This window comes from Pseudochaenichthys georgianus, chromosome 13 (genome assembly GCF_902827115.2).
Source record: "Pseudochaenichthys georgianus chromosome 13, fPseGeo1.2, whole genome shotgun sequence".
NCBI lineage: Eukaryota > Metazoa > Chordata > Actinopteri > Perciformes > Channichthyidae > Pseudochaenichthys > Pseudochaenichthys georgianus.
In genome coordinates this window covers 42,491,628-42,499,127 of record NC_047515.1, presented here as the reverse complement: position 1 = coordinate 42,499,127, position 7,500 = coordinate 42,491,628, and the positions used below count along the sequence as shown (strand labels likewise).

Sequence of the window (7,500 nt, the reverse complement as noted above, 5' to 3'; positions counted from 1 at the left end):
CCACTAAAATGTATTTATCGTCGTTATTGGTGTGTAGTACTGTGTAGTCGAGGTTGGATCAAGCTTATGCCAGAAGTCCCCGCAGTACTTTATTATAATAGAACAACCGTATTGGCCCTTCATCTGCCCTTCATCTGCCCTTCATCTGCCCTCCTCCATGCGTACGCTTGTTGGAAAATCTCCATCCACCTTGCTCGTAGCTTTCGTTCTTCTTTCTGTACTTTTCCTATTCCCCTTTATTTTCTCCTTCACCTTCAGCTACGTCTTCTGCTCGTCCCGACGTCCCACGGCTTCTCCAATCTGTCCGCTCCTCTGTCCCGCGCCGCCAGCTGGCCGAGGACAGCGCCCCCTGAGGGGAGGACAGGTGTAGCGGCTCACACTCCACTGAGCAGATACCTGTGGCATCGGGCGGGCACACACCCAACAATGAGAGCATTCGGAGACACTGGTGTAAGGTACACTAATATCGGGAAGCAAGGAGGCACGAGCAGGAACACAAAGGGATGAACAAGTGAAAGCTGAAAGTACTCTTACATTATTTAGATGACACTTTTACCCTTCGCCCAAACTTGCTACAGGAACAAAAAGTGCATTTAAACACCAAAAACAACACATGTGCAGACACTGATATAAGGTACACCAATATCGGGAAGCAAGTCAGCACACGAGGAAATCAAAGGGATGAACAAGTGAAACCTGAAAGTACACTTACTCAAGTACTCTTACATTATTTGGATGACACTAAGTTGAAGTTACGAACAAAAGTACATTTAACTATGAGTATCAATAAGCCAAACCATTGCAAATGCTACCGTATCGGTACATTGCTACTTAAGTACTATGTTGATGTACTTTTACTCTCGTTCATTTATTAAGTAGGTACCTTTGTAAATAATCTAAGTTGTTTTAGGTGACGTGCTTTTAGTTTAATGTAATGAGTGAGAACCCGCTGCTGCAGATACACGCTTTACAGCATCAGGAGGACGCGTCTCCAGCTGACCCAGAAAGCGATGCAGGTTCTGGTCCAGGCTCTCGTCATCTCACGCCTAGACTACTGCAACTCCCTCCTGGCTGGTCTACCTGCATGTGCCATCCGACCTCTGCAGCTCATCCAGAATGCAGCGGCTCGTCTGGTCTTCAACCTTCCTACATGTTCCCACACCACGCCGCTCCTCCGCTCCCTCCACTGGCTTCCGGTAACTGCTAGAATCCACTTCAAGACACTGGTGCTTGCGTACCATGCTGCGAATGGATCTGGCCCTTCCTACATCCAGGACATGGTTAAACCGTACACCCCAGCACGTGCACTCCGCTCTGCATCAGCCAAACGGCTCGCTGCACCCTCGCTGCGAGGGGGACCCAAGTTCCCATCAGCAGAAACACGTGGGTTTGCTATCCTGGCTCCAAGATGGTGGAATGAGCTCCCATTGACATCAGGACCGCAGAAAGCTTACACACCTTCCGGCGCAGACTGAAAACTCATCTCTTTCGACTCCACTTCGAGCGATAGAACTATTAACAAAGCACTTATATACTAATAAAGGGCTGGCTTACCTAAAGCCAGTTGAGTAGCACTTGAAATGTTTGGCTCTATGAAACCTGATGTACTTTATGATTCTGTTTTCTTCAAGGTTGGGTCTTCCTGGTCGAACGCACTTATTGTAAGTCGCTTTGGATAAAAGCCTCAGCTAAAAGCAATGTAATGAGAAACCTTTTTCGTTTGAATCCCGTTTTCTCCTGTTTTTGTCAGGAGTTAGGCGAGAAGCCTGTATGTTATTTGTTTTGTTTTGTTAGGTACATTTAGGGCAATTCTGTAGAGAGGGTTTTTTGTGATGTTGGGGTTGTCTCAACTCCTTGGCATCCATTAAATCTACTAAAAGTGATATCTTCCTTTTGAATTATGATAGTATAAAAGGTCATATGACGTATTGAATGAATATCAGGAAACAGCCATTCTGCATACTGAGTGCTTATAGTTTTGGTACATTAAGTATATTTTGGTGCCAATACTTTTTTATTTAAGTAAAATGAATGCAAAACATTCCCTTGTAACAGAGTATTTCTTAACCGTGGTATTACTACTTCTACTTAAGTACAAGATCTGAGTACTTTGTGCACGTCTTTGTTTGGCACATTTTGGACAACTAGCACACCAGGCTTGCTTAATAAACACATGTCTTCCTAAACCCGGATAAAGTAAGCAACAAGTCTTCTTCCTCTGCTTCTCCACCTACTGTGCAATCTCAGGTCTAGTTATCAAAGCTTCTTTTGCTCTTCCTCAATGCAAGAAAAGGGCAGAGATTGATTCAAATGATTGCAACAAAAATGCTGATAACGTGACGACACTTTCTCCCTCTGCCTCTGCGTATTAACAATCTGCTCAGTCGCCGTCCGTTTCTTCCTATAGGCGGACTATGCAGATGCACAGGGCCCCCGCGGCCACTAGGGGGCCCCCAAGCTGAAATTTCAGGTTCAGCCTCAATATATTTGGGGAGAATTCAAATTAGCCGTCTTTATTTGTAAACAGCCGAGCCCCCTCCTGTGTTCAGTGAAGCATTATATGCTTACAAATCAAATGTAGGATATAAATACAACTAAACGATGATAGCAAAGCTGCGGCTTGTGCTTGTGGGGTAATAAAGTGAAAATGTTCATTGGGCTGTCACATTGTTGAGAAAATGCTGCATCTCTTGTATTTATTGACATAGAGAAGCCTTATTGTTTTCCTTTTTAATATAATGTGTTGTAAGTTTCAATTGCTTTGTTTTCGTGAAATTAGCCTGTTTTCCTCTCAAAGTGTAACAGACCGATGCATCTCCACAGATCATCTTAAAAAGGCTTCGGAATCCCCCCCATTGTAGATAAAAAAAACTGTAAAAACTAGGGCCCCCAAACAGCATCTTGCACAGGGCCCCCGAAAAGCTAGAAACGGCCCTGCAGTCCGTCACAAACACCCTCACTCCTCCTGCTGCCGTGTGGGAAGATCATTGTTTGTGATTTATTTACTTTCAATCATTCGGGAAGGAGACAGTGGGAGACACACGGAGCTCTGTGGGATCAATGTGTCTGGGTTTGCTCTGACACTGCCATCAGCTTCACATAAAGGAAATAGAGAAACGGAGGGCTTGGTTTGGAACGGGCATTTCCTCAAGTTGTTCCAACAACAGGATTTTGGGTTTGTGGATGTTTACTGTTTTCAAAAGAGTCAACTCAAGCAAAGACATGAAATAATCTCCAACTCTTTGATGAAAAACCTGCTCTTTTCCCAATTATCTTTCCTCACTATTGAATTTCACGTTCTGTTTATCCTTCCGTTTCAGACTCAGAATAACGTGAAGGCTTGTGTGCATCCGGATAATCAATCCTGATCGCTCGCCAGAAGGAGAAAGATTGATTTGTTATGTCTTGGAGACGCCGTTTGATTTTCCTTTTTGTTGTTGTTTAGAGGCTGAGAGAAAGGCTTGTTTTGTCTCGCCTGTCTCTTCAGCTCAAAGAAACACTGACCCCTAACGAGTCCAGTCAGCGACCTTTTGACCCCGACAACCAGGGCGGCCATTGATCACTCTAACACACGGATTAGCAATGCACCATGGGATTTGGAGTCCCTGATCAAAGATATTTCTGTGAAGGTTTGCAGGGGTTGCTTTATGGATCTTCCGGGGGGGAAAGGACAGATAATCTAGAACACATTAGCGTCGTGAAGCGATAGCCACTGCTTTTGAAGCCCGTGCTAATTTTCTTTGGTGAAATAAACGATAAAGGGAATAAATGTTATCTTAATTGCCGGGGACGATCGTCTTTGATGTGGATCAGTGAAGTCCACTGGTTCTCGTGGATGTATAATGAGATCGAAGCAGTTAGCTTTGTTTTTGTGAAGGCGGTAATGTGATCGGAGTGGTTAAGGCAGGCGAGGCTTACGGGTCTTTTCAATCTAAAGTTAGTATGTGCTGTCGTGAGGAAAAGAGAAAAGGGGGGGGGGCATTGAAATGGATGTGACGTGAATCCACTCCAAGTCCCTGGGGGGCTGAAAGAGGGAAGAATTAGATTAGTGGAAGAATGCAATCAGTGTGACTACATTACCGAGTATGATGAGAGAGGAAGCGAGGGGAGATGTGAGTGACAAGATGTTGGACGGCACAACGTTTTCGAGGCGGCGCCGTGAATGCCAAAAGAGGGAGAGAGGAGGGGGGGGGGGGATCCATAACTGCAGATGTGATATATCTCAAAATCCAAAGTCAGGGAATTGATGAAGAGGTTCTTTAAATTATATATACCATGCATTTCTCCATGACCTATTCCAGCGGCCTTATTTTCAAGAGAAATCGAATTACCCAACGCAGGAAAAACTTCTGGTCCAACCAAACAACATTATGGAAACGACATGTGACTTTGAGGAGACAGAAATCCTCTATTACATCGGATCAGAGGAGTATATAGGAGGGGGGAAATACCTGGCACAAGTTTCAACATTTTGTCTTTCTGGTTGGTTGGAAAGATCTGCCGAATGAGCGAGAGGTTTCCTTTTACTCTATTTACCCTGACTACAAACCCAATTAGCTCAATCAGATGCAGTGTTTACACTAGCATCAGGAGATGATTAAGTGAAACCTCGCATTGGAGTCTCACGTTCCACCTCGTCGTCTCTTTTGGATTGTGGGTCTCACACACACACACACCCACACACACACACCCACCCACACACACACCCACACCCACACACGCAATAACATGCCAGCCAACCAGTGACCAAAAAAACGCTTTTTATAAAATGGGCCCTATATAGTTCCATAACATTGGAAGATATGTGTGAAGCATCCCATCCCCACTTTATTGAAGCCATTTGTCCAACTGAAATGCTGGTACTGTTTCAATGAAAGTGACACGTGAAACCTCCTGAGAAGAATACAATGGGCCTCTGGAACAGCAGCGGGCTCTTTTTGTTCAGAGAGAAAATATGTTTTCAGTGTGCAATTTTCTAGAGTTATCTTACGAGGTTAGTTTCATTTTCTTTTGGTCACCAACCTACGGGTACTTTATGTAACCTTATTAAAGTCCAATTGTAACCGAGGGTAGAAACTGCCGTGTATATAAAACATTCGACGGGTGCCTTTTCGTATTTTTGTTCAATACTTTGGTTGGAGCATCATATTTCAGTTAAAATAAGTAAGCTTGTGACGTAATAACTCTAAACTATTTACATAAATCAGGTACTAAAATAAGTCCTAATGTTTACTTGTTGGCGCTTTATACTGTGTCATAATCCAGTGGCGAACCGTCAGGGCCTTCAAGGTATGCAGAGAATACCCTGGAACACAAAAATCGATTTAATTATATAAATAAAATGTATATAAAATGAATAAATGAGAATGGTATCTGTGTATAATCTGTAATATTACAGTGTTACGTTGATTTGTTTGTCCTTCTCGGTCCATGCCCTACGCATTTCAGTGGTTTTGTGTTAGAAAAGAAAGCAACCAATCAGATCTCGTTCTGGGTCTCTGGGTAGAATCTCCTTCAACCAAGGTATTCTACATCCTTGATCGAAGGCCCTGGCCGTCGCACTGAATGAGAGCGTACGTGTGGACTGACAGTTTGATCAACCAATCAGATATTGATTTGTAGCCAATGGGCGTGTTCTTCCAGAGTTCCCCTCGGTTCCAGGGTGTTCTAGAAGGCCCGCTAGTTCACTGGCTCGAGGCAGACGATCTAGATGAACGCGACGAAGCAATTCATGCCGTTTTATTGTTGTTAACGTTGAAATGACAACAGGTGGAGATGAAGTTGTTGCGCAATTGTTGTGAGTACCCTTTTCAAGACGACAATTCAGTGAAAAGATGGACATTATAACGTCGGGGGAGGGGGGGCGGAGGGGGGGGTGTCTAGTCTACAGAAGGTCCAGCTGTGATAGACACGGTTCGCCACTGTCGATCACACTAAAGGCTGCTGTTTTCTTGTTTGTGTATCAATGATCCACCGTGTGCTGCACATCGATGAACGTGGAGCTAAAGCAGACTCCGTCCAACCAGCATCTCAGAGGCTTACAAGTGAGTTGAGACCAAAAACAGAGCTTGAAGGAAATTGAATATCTAAATTATACTCATGAGCTGAAAACAGAAACCACCCCAGGAATAGAATAATTTCGCAGCGGATCTGCTGGATGTGTAAATAGGTCACTGTTAGCTAACAACTTTGCTGTATCTAATTAAAAGCGGATACCAGGCATGTTGTCCTTGCTTTTGCTGACCCGAAATGACCAAGACAAATACCCGTTATCTGACTTTGTAGGTTTGTTTCTTTGACATTAAGAAGCAGAGGTTTCCGCGAGTCATTACTTGAAGAACCAGCACACTGACCAACATCCCTTAAATTAAACCGTGGTTCTTTATGCACAGCTTAACTCTCAACATCCAGCCCACTCATCTAATCCCAACATCTGCCCTTTCTACCCCCCACTCCCCCTTTCTACCCCCCACTCCCCACCACTCCGTGCCTACACACATCCAAGTACACCCCCACCACTCTGTGCCTACACACATCCAAGTACACCCCCACCACTCTGTGCCTACACACATCCAAGTACACCCCCACCACTCTGTGCCTACACACATCCAAGTACACCCCCACCACTCCGTGCCTACACACATCCAAGTACACCCCCACCACTCTGTGCCTACACACATCCAAGTACACCCCCACCACTCTGTGCCTACACACATCCAAGTACACCCCCCACCACTCTGTGCCTACACACATCCAAGTACACCCCCCACCCGCACGTACGTAACACATGCCGGCAGTGAAAGCTAACAAGATGGAGGTGAACGGGCAAACATGGATCCGAACACATTGTTTGGTGTCCGGATCTGTTCCGCCTGTGTTGTGGATGTTCCACGGCGGATCAGGTTCGGCTGTCCGAGAAACAACCAATCATAACAAATCCCTCGTAACGAAACTATACGTGCACGATACGTTACCACATGTGAGCACGATGGCGATTGATGTTCACATATTTTGGGTTAAACGACCTGTTAAGGAAACGCTGCATGGAAGACATTTTCCATGGCCGCTGTTCATCCTCTCGTAAAGTTATCCCGTCAGCGGCTGCCGTTCAGAAACCTCTCTCTCTCTCTCTCTCTCTCTCTCTCTCTCTCTCTCTCTCTCCACTCACTGAATATCAACACATCATGGATTCCAGCTCATTTGCTTCCTCTTATCTGTCTGAGTTACACCATGCGAGCTCCGCAGGGAGAACAAGGACAGCTTCCTCTGTGGTTTACATGGTTTACCGGGATCAGAGGCTCGGCGTGTTCGTGTTTGTTTGTGGATGCAACATGTGTGCATGGTGTGTATCTAAGTGTGTACACACCGCAAGCACTCCTTTGCACTTCTGGTGTGTGTGCAGGGGGGACATGATGTGAAAGCAACACACCTGTTATTGTTTCACCAGAATCAGCACACACACACACACACACACACACACACACACACACACACACACAC

General features: G+C 45.1%; 1 pseudogene; it reads left to right on the top strand.

The window, feature by feature from the left end:
* LOC117457073 (NACHT, LRR and PYD domains-containing protein 1-like) overlaps window positions 1-7,500 on the top strand; it is a 123,743-nt pseudogene that overhangs the window by 79,198 nt on the left and 37,045 nt on the right.